The sequence below is a fragment of the Uranotaenia lowii genome, chromosome 2 (assembly GCF_029784155.1).
Source record: "Uranotaenia lowii strain MFRU-FL chromosome 2, ASM2978415v1, whole genome shotgun sequence".
Lineage (NCBI taxonomy): Eukaryota > Metazoa > Arthropoda > Insecta > Diptera > Culicidae > Uranotaenia > Uranotaenia lowii.
Genome location: NC_073692.1, coordinates 39,456,470 through 39,469,236, shown reverse-complemented (window position 1 = coordinate 39,469,236; position 12,767 = coordinate 39,456,470). Strand labels below are relative to the sequence as shown.

Sequence of the window (12,767 nt, the reverse complement as noted above, 5' to 3'; positions counted from 1 at the left end):
TTGCCCGGATATTTGACAAAAAATTTGGGAAAAGTCTGATCCGACCCGGTTACGCGGATTTTTATTGAAATGCTCAGTTTTGCCCAGATTTATTCACTTTATTTTCCAAATCAAACAAAACAAAACAAATTCTATTGTAATTTTTTTATTCATGCGTTTAATACGAAATTGTTTGAGCAAGTTTTATAAAAATTATCACAAAAGGTTTTTGGAAGTCAAAAATACGATTATTTTAAATGCTGATGAGTTTTGAAGAGAAAGTTTTTTTTTCAAGTTTTTTTTTCTTGATTTTTTATGAGTAAGTCCTAGGTTTGGACCCTGGATATTTCCCGGATTTTGGGTCGACAAATTTAAAATTGGATTTTGACAGGTTTTTAGATAAAATAGCATGGATTTGTCCGGCCCGGAGACGTGCAGCAAAAATTCTGGCAACCTTTTTCTAGAGTAAGGTTGCCAGAATTTTTCGCACATGTCTCCGGGCCGGACGAATCCGGGATATTTTATTTAAAAACCTGTCAAAATCCGGGCTTTGGATTTCAAAACTTTCAAAGCCAAATTCTGGGTCAAATCCAGGCAAATTTGGTTAAAACCCAGGAATCACACAAACACAATCACCAAAAAAAAACTCTTGAACAAAATTTTTTTTCATGAAATTTCTAATTTAGAACACATCAGCAGATTTTGAATAATATTTTTTTGAATCCAGAAACCCGTTCTTGATTATTTTGATAAAACTTGCTAAAAAAAATTAACTTTTTAATGCTAAAATAAGATCACATCCAGAGTTTTATGTATTATTCTAAATTTTTTTTTAACCAACTTTAAGTAATTGAATTCCATAAAGTACTAAGAAAAGTTTAATCATACAAATTTTCCTGAATTTTTTTTCAGGAATTTCAGGCATTCATCTGTAATAGTTTATTTCTATTTTTTACAAGTGTTTTATAAAACGCAATATAACGTAAAATAAAAAATAAAACGTAAAATAATTTCAATTATATTTCAGATTTGATTTATTTTTACTTTAATTCTATGTTTTTTTCTGAATCAAATTTCACTTCTTAGCTCATATTTAAAATTGTGATCTGGAGATAGGACTCCGAAACCGTATTAAAATTCGGAAAAAAGATTAAAATTCTAGTATAAAATTCGATTTAAGAATTCTTATTCAGAATTAACATTAGGTTACTATTTCGTTTAGGAATTCATGACACGCTTTGCTGAGAAGCATAACTCAAATGTGATAGATTTTATAAAGAAACCTCATTCCATAAAATTGTAAACAAAACATTTGATAACTCAAAGACACTGAATTTGAAGAATTGGATACTGTGGTTTCTGAGATAGATAATGCCAAATTTTGGTGTTATCGAGCTAATTTTTTTGCGGTCCTTGATTTGTTAAAATTGTACAGATCTCAGACTTATAATTTTGTCTGAATTTAAAATTTTCAATCAAAGTCAATTTGTTTGCATAATTCAGCTGAAAATCACAAATAAAAAAGAAGAAATTAGGTTTATTTTGTTTTGTTTAATGAAAAGATCTGATTTTTTTTTATAATTCTCCATAGAAAATTTATTATGGAATTGATTATCAAATGAAAAATATGTGTTGATTTGAAAAAAGCATGTTTCTTATATTCACGAAAAAAAAAAGAAAATACAATATTTTCTTGGTGTGCTGTAGAACAATAAGTTTTTGAAGTTTTTCAAGAGCCAACTTACAAACTAAAATCTTAAGTTTGGATTGAGTTCGCAAGATTAAGATTTGAATCGAAAAATTTTAATTTCTTACTTTTACTTATGAAAATTTAATTTATTTTTAATCGATGGTTCAAATCTTTGAATTTGTTCATTAGTTTGGTAGATTTTACTTATTTGTTTTGACCATAAAATAATTTTTTTTCAAGAATTTGAATGCTTATTTAAAAAAAAGAACCTATGCTTTGCTCAAATTAAATTAGCTAAATCTGCCAGACTCTTGAGCGAATTCCAAAGCTTGTAACCACTGATAAAAGTAAGTTTCTTTTTTTTTGTTACTATAGGCTTCATTTACAAATTTTGCTAACCACTTTCAAGATTTTGGAACGTTTATTCAAAAGTTACTATTTCATACAAAAATCTTTTATGTTATAACAAATAGTACTGAACTTGATATAAAAAATTCAACCCCCCCAAAAGGCGTTTCTTCCTACGGCCCTGATGAAAGCTCTAACTTTTTATTAGAAAAAACTGACACCTCACTTCGTATTTCTTTTGCTTAGTCCTATTCCAGTCAAATCTTCAGAAAATTGTGCAAGAATTTATTTTGGCGTACTAAACTCTATCATCTAGGTAGGCATCATGAAATAGAGTGAATCGGTACAGTTTCCGGATTTTTTTTTGTTTCAGTTTTATTTTATTCAGCTCTTTCAACGAATTATCTTTGCTGAAAACGTACCTTAAGACTAAAATGAAAGAACTAAAAACCAGTCAAGATTTTTTATTACAAGGGAGCGTGGGGTTTTTTTATTGCTTCATTACTTCTTTATTATAAAGGTTAAATAGAAAATTTTATTGGAAAAATTTTCTACATTTTAAAGATATCATTAGTCGATTTTCTTTATTTTTCAAATAAATAAATTTCTCCGAGTTCGGACTGTCTAAAAAAAAAAAGAATGTTTTTTTTTGGTTTTTGAAAAATGGTGGAGGATTGTGGACCACCAAATCCAAATGGACTAGATAACGTGCAAAGTTTATGAGTTGACCCAAAACTAAAATATCATTCTAATATCTGTTGTGAGCCTGCAACCTCAATATTAAACTTTGTTAACTTTCTTCACAATTGAAGTGCGTTGACACTGTTGAACTCGATGGATCTTCGTTGAAACTCCGTTGAAACTGAAGGAAGAGAAAATAAGCTTCACTGTATTTTCCAAACGGCTTATAAAAAAATGGACATCAAAGTAGATCCTTTCAAGCCATCATAAGGAAAAAAGAAAGATTGTTTCTTTCACTACTTTAATCCCCATTCAGAAGGAGTTTCAACGAAGATCCATGGATCCTGATTTAAAGGTACATAAAGCTTAGTTCATTTAAAATGGGACAGTTATTATTGCACGTATCTTGAAAACAGATGGTTTCATTCTGAGAGAGAAATGAAGAATGAACGGTATTAATGATAATTCATGGAAAAATATGAAAAAAAATCTGTTTTTGTAAGTTAAATGATAATTTTATTCTTAGTATCTCATGGTATCGAATTTTTCCAGTAATATTTCATCTTTTCTGTGATTTATGTGACTGCATTCTTCTTCTTCAATTTCCTCTACTGTTTTGACCAGAAACTTCTAGTTTGTAAGAAACTGGAGACAATTTGGTGGATTCAGCTGATTTGAATTAACAAAAACATGATTATTTATGTGTCACTTACTTAGATGTCAGTTGGCAAAATCCAACGAAAACATAATAGACTCAGCAAAGTTACAAAGTTTTCAAACGAGGCTACTCTTTTGAGGCTTTTAAAAACATCGAAATCCAATGTTTTAGTTACGCATGTTTTTTTTTCTATAGGAGCAGGGTCTTGCCAAATTATGACAATTTTTTCCTAAACAATCATCAAATGAAAACTTCATTCTGCTAGAGACCTTGTCAGAAGCAGCGATGTTAAAGAATTCAACTGCCATAACCTGTGAAAATTTGTTTCTTAACAAATTTTTTCGTCCATCAAATCTTTTCTGTCGCATTGGCTCGAACGGCTATACATCTTACGAGTTCTAGAACTAAATAGCAAAAATTTGTCGTTTGAGGTTAAGTTTTCATGACAACTCTTCTAGCATCTCAGAGTCAAATATTGTGGAAATTTCAGCAATCTACATCGAGTTTTTCGCTTATTCATAATTGAAAACGCTGGTATAACCCTTGACTTCCCTGAGGATATTTAACCGTGTTCTTAACAGTGTTTTCATAACTTTTTCAACACTCAAGTATAGCTTACACCCACAAATCAACTCCAATAATGACTTTCCTTGAAGGTGGAATTATCGGCATAAGATTTTATGCCGGACCGGCACTAACAAGCCTTTTCTATGCTGGCATTGTCCTCCCAGCGCAACCGCATTGCATATGTCTGAAAGAAATCAAACAAATCATATCCCATATCCGAAGTTGCCGAAATCACAGAATAATGTTGAATTTCACAGAATTTTCAAAAAATTTTCATCACAGAATCTGTGCCACAGAACACAGAATTTGTTCGAATTTCGCACATATTTTCTAAATAATATTTTTTATGTCAGTATAAGTTCCAAATTTCTTACTTTAAACTGGCAGAAAAAATAATAATATTGGTAATCTTTTTAGATTTTTCTCAAGTAAGCAGTTGTGTGCGTATGTAAACCGGCAATATAAAACAGTCCCCCTTATTCTGCGCCGCGCGTGAGGTGACGATAGTCGAGTCGAGTTGGTGTCGCGTGAGTCTTGTCACCTTATTCCTGAAACCGATGTGACAGAGCATACGATTTGTCACTCACGGTGACTTCTAGATTAGGATAATAGCTCAAAAAGTTAATTCTAAAAGACGTTTCTCACCTAAAGCGACTACTGGAATCGGGTGATTCGACTATCGTCACCTCACGCACGGCGCAGAATAAGGGGGAGTCTAGTTTCCCATTCCCATTCCAATTCCAATTTCCAATTTCCGATTTCCGATTTCCAATTTCCAATTTCCAATTTCCATTCCCATTCCCATCCAGTAAAATTTATTTTGACATTTTTCACGCGTACTTGCTGGGCGTGATTAGATGTTCAAATCGGCAGACATAGTGCGTTTTTTTGGTGATCGGGTGTGGCAAAAGACTCTGACAATTAACCTTCGTTAGCTAACTGACTTAGTTGGTGCACTGGTTAAGTTATCGGACTGGCAAGTCGAAATAAAAATGTCGCGTTAGGTTCGATTCTCACTTTATTTTTTAATTTTGGGGTAAATTATTCAATATGATGAAAATCCCTTTTTTTCTTGGTTTGCTTGAATATATCTATAGCAGTCATGCATCATTTTGCTAGGGAATACCCGTCTTTATGCCAGAAGTGCTTTTCCAAAATAGTTTGAAAAGTGTCCCGGATCGCCAAATATTACGATATTATCAAGTTGAGTTGAATCAAAAAAAAAAAAAATCCAAATCCATAAAAAAATTAAATGTAAACAAAAACAGGTTTCTTTTTACAAATAAATATGTACTGAGTTATTTCAATTGTTATTCATTTTTACATTTTGTCACAAACTCTTGTCAAAATTTGTTTGTTAAACTAGTTTTCGAGTAACACAATTGAGGTTTTTCTAGTCAGGCTTGGGCAACACAAAGCAGAGTAGAAGTTTTAAGTAACCACAAAAATATATCAATTTCACAAAATAATAAACATTATCACGAAAACAATCGTGAATACTAAAGATAACGGGCATGACGTACTTAGATGGTATCATCTCAGTTTCATAAAGAATAAGTTACAGAATATCAAGAAATAACAAGAAATCCTTAGTAGAATCGTAAAAAATATTTCAAGTTATTTAAAAATTCGGTTTCAAACTTAAGCTAAAATCAACACATCCTGATATAGTTTGCTGCCATCTGCCTTGCCACCAGATCGAGCAGTAAAACGGAAGCATCACATCTCCCCAATGCAGATGCATAACGATTAGCAAGTATCATCGGATGATATGATGCTATTCGACTTTGCGATTGTTCTTTACTGTTGAAACCTTCAAGGAGTCTCTATCCAGTAGCGACATCAGTTCAGTGTGATTTCCATCCGGAAACCGTCTGAATAAGGAAGAACCTTCTGCCACTTGTCAGGACGTTTTGATTACGCACAGCAACATCTCCTCCGACAGGATTTGGTTGACGCAGTTCCCCTAAAACCGACATGTCTTTTGGGATTTGGTTTGACTTGGCTACTTCGAATCTTCTCAGTTGCAGCTAGGGATATTTGTCTTTGGTTGTTTTTGAGTGACTTTGGATTGTCAGATGTCCTTATTATTCGGTTATCATTTGTAGTTTAGTGAAAAGTAAAATTTTACGATAAATCAAAAGAAATGAAAGTTCTTCTTGAACTCTAAAACTCATTCCCATGTTAATCTTGAAGTTCTGTCTTTTCCTTTTCCTCCATTTTAATTTTTAATTGGGGAAACAGAGCTCTCCAAATTTTAAGGTGATTCATTGAAGCTTTATTCCTGCTTTTCCTTTTGCATTTTTTTCCCATCCTGTTTCAATTTAGTCCCAAATTGAAGACCCTGAATCCGCTGTTAAATTTGAATTAATTTTATCTACAACATCCTGCCGCGGAAGAAAGTACACCGGTAAAAATGGAAAAAGTCGACAGCAGCAGGAGGGAGGAAAAAAAGTCATCGCTCCGTACTTGAACTGTCAAGCACCTGATGTCCGGACTGTGAAGGTATCATTCTTTTTAAATGTGCCAACGAATAGACGAAACGCAAACCTAACCAACTCCCGGGAGGTCGACATAATTAAAATGAGTGCTCCGAGGGTTCCATTTGTACGAAATCACCAGGATAACCGGACGATCTGAATTTTTCCTGCAGGCGCTCCTGACTCTGACTAATTGCCTGAAGTACTTTTTTTCGGAACACGCCAATGTTAAAAAAAAGTTGCCGCCAACAAGAATGATAAAATGACAAAAATGACAAAAATGACAAAAATGACAAAAATGACAAAAATGACAAAAATGACAAAAATGACAAAAATGACAAAAATGACAAAAATGACAAAAATGACAAAAATGACAAAAATGACAAAAATGACAAAAATGACAAAAATGACAAAAATGACAAAAATGACAAAAATGACAAAAATGACAAAAATGACAAAAATGACAAAAATGACAAAAATGACAAAAATGACATAAATGAAAAAAAAAATACCGAAAAAATTCTGAAAAATACAAAAAATATCAATGTTGTAATAATGTGAAACAAACAAGAATATTTGTTATCTAAAATCAATTTTTATTTTGCATTAGAGATGCGATTATAGACTAAGATTTCTTGTTCGCATTGTGTTTGTTATTTTGATATATTTTCCTCCCTTAGTTCAGAACAAAATTCTTGGATTGAATCTACAATTATTATTCCTAAGTCGTTTTCGCTTCCTTTCATTTTACAAAGTGACCAAGCGATTCAAGTACTTTGCAATAACAAACTGAACGTTTTTATCATTTTTTTCTCAACTTGTGAAGTCCAATATGGATGATAATTAATATTTATTGGTTTGCCATCGGTTGATTAAGAACATGACGGGTAGCGAATTTTTTGCTCCTTTCTTGAAGTAAGAAAACGTTTACTTTCTTTTTTCCCCACTTTATTCTCTTGCATATTTGTTTTCCCTAGAGAAAAGCTCGGCAACGGCAGTCACTTTCATTTTCCCGCTTCTTCGGTCATTCACGATATTTGTCCTACCAAAGCTATCCGCGAGGCGGTCATGGTTTGGATCTTTGGGTAGAATTTTTCCGTTCAAAACGTTGTCTCTCTTTCTCGTTTTCTCCGGGGAAAAACGTCTAGTCATGGAATTATGTGTACTTTTCCAGCTTGCCGACTAGCCAGCCAACCAACCAGCCAGTGCGATGGGATGCTGCAACCGCTACAGAAAAAAAGCTAACGCCCGAATGTGATTGGTCATTGAACGAATCTGTAACGAGAAAAGAGAGAAAACATAATTAAATTATTAAGTACCCTTCGGAGTTGTAATGTCTTAAAATTAATTTTTGCTTGAACAATGTGCTTTAATGACTACGACTGACTATGACTTGAACAATACTTGGTCACTATCTGTTGTACGTTTTTCAAAGTTTACTAGCAGCATGAAGAGTATCGAGTGTATTTAAATGAGAATCAGTAACATTTGAGCCAGAAGTTGATTTGAATTAATTTTCTTATATTTTACTTCAAGAGAAGTCAAGATTAATTGTTATTTCTGATCAGTCCAAGTGCGGATCAAGTGTAAAATAAGCAAATTTTAGATGTAAAACTCATCTTAAAAGATTCTTGATATCACAATCAATCATAATAAAAACAACAACCTCTATCAAACAATGGAAAATGACGCTAAAAGTATGCCAAGCTTTTTTATATTTATGAGTATTAATTTAATTTAAAAGTAACCATTAAAAAGATAATCTTAAAAAATAGTCTAAGTTTCTCATAGTATTTTCAGCACGTATCCGGGCCGAACAAATCCGGGCTATTTTATCTAAAATCCTGGCAAAATCCGTTCATCTGTTACAAAATTGTAGACAAAAATCCGGGCAATATCCGGCCAAATTAAGTAAAAACTTAAGAATTACTCAACAAAAATCAAAAACAGAATAATTGAAAAATTTGTTAAAATTGGAAGATAGTTTTGGTCACAACTTTATTTTTATTTTTATTTACATGGTATTCCGTCCCACGACATAACTTGACGAACATAACTCCTAAAATTCACTCGGTCCATGGAAATCGTTCTCCAATTCCTCGGGCACCCCACGTTCGCCAGATCACGCTCCACTTGGTCTAACCACCTCGCTCGTTGCGCTCCTGCTCGTCTTGTTCCTACCGGATTCGTAGCGAACACCTGTTTTGCAGGACAGTCGTCCGGCATTCTCGTAACATGTCCCGCCCAGCGTATCCGACCTGCCTTCACCACCTTCTGGATACTGTGTTCGCCGTAAAGTCGCGCGAGCTCGTGGTTCATCCTTCGCCTCCAAACTCCGTTCTCCTGTACGCCGTCAAAGATGGTTCTTAACACTCGTCGCTCGAGGTCCTCCTCGAGCAATATCCGTGTCTCGTGCCCGTAGAGAACAACCGGTCTAATGAGCGTCGTATACAGGTTACACTTCGTGCGAGGGCTAAGTCTTCTCGACCGCAGTTGCTTGTGGAGTCCATAGTAGGCACGACTTCCGCTGATAATTCGCCGCCGGATCTCACGGCTGGTGTCATTGTCTGCGGTCACCAGTGAGCCGAGATAGACAAAGTCTTCGACTATCTCCAGCTCGTCGCCGTCGATGGTGACCTTGTTATTACTGGACAAGCGGGTTCGGTCGGTCTCGGATCCGCAGGCCAGCATGTACTTCGTCTTGGACGTATTAATCATCAACCCAATCCTTCCTGCTTCGCGTTTCAGTTTGCGGTAGATCTCCCCCACCGCCGCAGATGATCTGCCGACTATGTCAATGTCATCGGTAAAGCAGATAAGTTGACTGGATCTGTTGAAAATCGTGCCCCGCATTTCACCCACCGCTCGTCGAGTAACACCTTCTAGCGCCACGTTGAACATCATGCAGGATAGACCATCACCTTGTCGAAGCCCCCTGCGCGATTCGAATAAACTCGACAATTCACCCGAAATCCGCACACAGCACTGCGTTCCATCCATCGTCGCCTTGATCAGTCTGATCAGCTTCCCGGAAAAGCCGTTCTCGTCCATGTCAAAACTTTGTATGGAGCCAATCTGTAGTTGTTGTGTCAGACCATTCCGGATATGGGAAGACACAATATTTGGTGCCATGACCAGGGTGGAAGTTCTAGATGAATGGCTTTCGTACCGAGGCAGATGAGAACCAACACATCAGCTTTGACCGCTGGTCTTCTGGGAGCTTAATGAACATATATCGGTCCGAAATAGACGACGCCTGTCCTTGGAAAAGAATTCACCCATCAATTGCTCAATTGGATTTGTCACGGAATATTTCTGCCTCCAAGAGGCCAATACTTCAGCCTAACTGTACTAAGTAGTAGTTGAGAACCGGCGTATAGAACTTATTCGTATAGCATCGTAGTGAAGAGGTGTTTTGCTGGAAGCACAATCGGAAGCACACAATTCCAGCTTAAGGCGGCTTCCATAAATTACGGGGCCTATTACATAAAACGAGTTGAGTAACTCGACTCCAGTCACTGTTGAGTCGAGCGAAATGTCGTATAACGGTAGTCGAGTGAAACTGATAGAATAAATTTGAGTGCTCGAATGGCGGCTATCATATTGAAATATTTTGTCATAGACTCAGTCGAGCTATTCGACTGAAGTTCGACTCAACTCCAACTATTGTAATACTAAAATGGCTCACTCGAGTAAAATCACTCGTGACCAGGGAATCCAAAAATCATTATTCTCCGATAGAATTTACCGATCAAAACAACCGTGAGAGAGATTTTCATCCGCAAGAACACTATAGGACTAGCGCTTATCTACTTCAATTTTGCTCTCGATAAGTTGTGCTTTCCGATTCGAGTTTATCGTCTCTTGTAACGCTAAGGATAAGTTCTCGCTCCCGGATGAGAGAAAATTTCTTACTATTTTGCATGGAGTTAAGCGCGTGGAGAGTCAGAATGAACGTAAATTGCTAGAAAAAGCACTCTCTGTGCTTTTGTTCTTTCGATCGTTTCCAGTTTTGTCGGAGAATATTCTCAGAACTAGAACTGGCCGAGAGAAAATAATTTCGGAAGAGTTATCTTGATCGGCATTGGAAAGGGATCAGAAGTCATCGCGTTCTCATATTTATCGCTAAGTGTTACACAAGCGATAAACCAATTATCACTATCAGATCTGCTCGATTTGCTTCCTTGCTCGTGACTCGTTTTATGTAATAAGGCCCTACGTAACGCAAAAATGCACTTTTTTGACCCCTCCTCCCCAGCGAGCAGAATGAATCGTTGAATGAAAGAAATAGTTACGTAACGTTGAGCATACCTCCCCCTACCCTATGTCACAATTCGTAACGCTTGAGCTCACCCCCTCCCCCCAAGGAGTGTTACGTAATAAATGGATTCCCCCTTATGTTACTCCAACACGCATTAGGCCGTCCGATGACCAGGTCCCGGGAACGATACAGGATTTGTCTATGTATCGTGTGACCAACATCTTTTGACTAAGTGTTGATGAGAGCTTTTTTCCTCAGATTTAACCTTTTTGCCTTTCTTTCAGAAAGGTATAGTTATCGGTCGATTTGGGAGATCATTAATTATGGGTCTTAGATATACCTTTATAGGTACCTATCGAATCAGCTCGACGAGTTCAGACGATGTCAGTGTATTTGTATGTATTGGTGTGATTTTTTATAAACTTTGTCACTACGTTTTTGCGAAACTGGGAAGTACAATAAAAATGATTTTTGTCTTAAAAAATTTGATTTTTTTCCCTCTTCAATGTATAAAAGAAAGAAAAAAAAACAAAATAGTTTGAAAAATAAATTTTCATAGTAATTATCATCAAATCATCACACCAAAAAACGTGTCAATTTAGCTGGCTGGCCACAACAAGCAATCACTAAAATCAAGATTATCGTATATATGACGTCAAATTATATGTGACGTCATAGATACGCGCTTGCTATAGAAAAGTATGGACCTGTCGATGTGTGAAAGGGGGAACAGACAGGCTTCACTCTCTCTCAGGTTTGATGTCATGGTGACAGAAACCGTATGGGAGGAAGACGCCAGTTCATATTTTCCCGGCCAATGATCGAAATTTTTTCATTTTAATGGTTCAGATTACACCGAACCATTTCAAAAATTTCGGTACCGAAGCTCCGAATTATAAATTATAAAATGGTTTTCACCAAGGGGTACGACCCCGAAATTGGTGAAGTCGTTGGTGAGTATGTCATGCCCACACTGCATGGTACGAAAGCGATAGTAACTTCGCCCAACATTATATTCAGGAACAGATTGCTCTGAGAAGGGGAAAACAACACGGGTACGCGGACGATGTATGAACATCCTCTCATCTTCTCACGTGCCGTTCGTGCTTACGAAGCTTTTTCTTAAGCAGCAACGACAGGAGAGTATTTCGCCCGTGAAAGCAAATTAAATCTAATAAGACAAATGCTACTGAATCCTCTCGAGCTTTAAGCTCTCGAGCTTGTTTTTTTGTTCCCTTTTCTCTTCCTCTCTTCAGATCTAACGTTGCGTTGTTGTTGTTGGGATTGGTGTCTAGAGAAAAACGATGACGGCTTGGAGGTCAATCTGAACTTTCACTTGCTGAAGCCAATGGAAGATGACAACCAAACAGTAGCGCCACCAAACCCTCCATAGTAGAGTTTGAAGCATTTGGGATTTTTTTTGGAACATGCATATAAAGCTAAAAAGCTAATAATCATTATTGACAAAGTTGAAGAAACAGAAAAAAAATTGATTAAATAGACCAATTTGACGAAATTGACAAATTTGACATAATTCATTGATTTGACAAAATTCACTTGATTGAAAAAATCATAAAATTGACAAAATTTATAAAATTGACAAAATCGAGAAAATTGGCAGAATTGACCAAATTGACGATGAAAAACTGGATTAAAATTCACTGAATTGACAATATTGATAAAACTGACAAAATTAACAAACTTGAAAAAATTGACAAAATCGACAAAATTGACAAAATTGACAAAATTGACAAAATTGACAAAATTGTCAAAATTAACAAAATTGACAAAAGAGATGACAAAATTCACTAAATTGACAAAATTGACAAGATTGATAAAACTGACAAAATTGAGAAAATTGAAAAAAATGATTAAATTAACGATGGCAAAATCGAAAAAATTCACTAAATTGACAAAATTGACAAGATTGATAAAACTGACAAAAATCGACAAAATTGACAAAATTGATTAAATTGACCAAAATGACCAAATTGACGAGATTGACAAACTTGGCTTAGTTCATTGATTTGACAAAATTAACTTAGCTCATAAAAATCATAAAAATTGATAATATTTATAAATTTGACAAAATCGAGAAAATTG

At 35.4% G+C, this 12,767-nt stretch overlaps 1 protein-coding gene across 2 annotated transcripts in view; it reads right to left on the bottom strand.

Annotated features, from left to right (window-relative positions):
• Positions 1–12,767, bottom strand: part of LOC129746340 (uncharacterized) — a 162,001-nt gene that overhangs the window by 35,453 nt on the left and 113,781 nt on the right. The window lies entirely within an intron of this gene.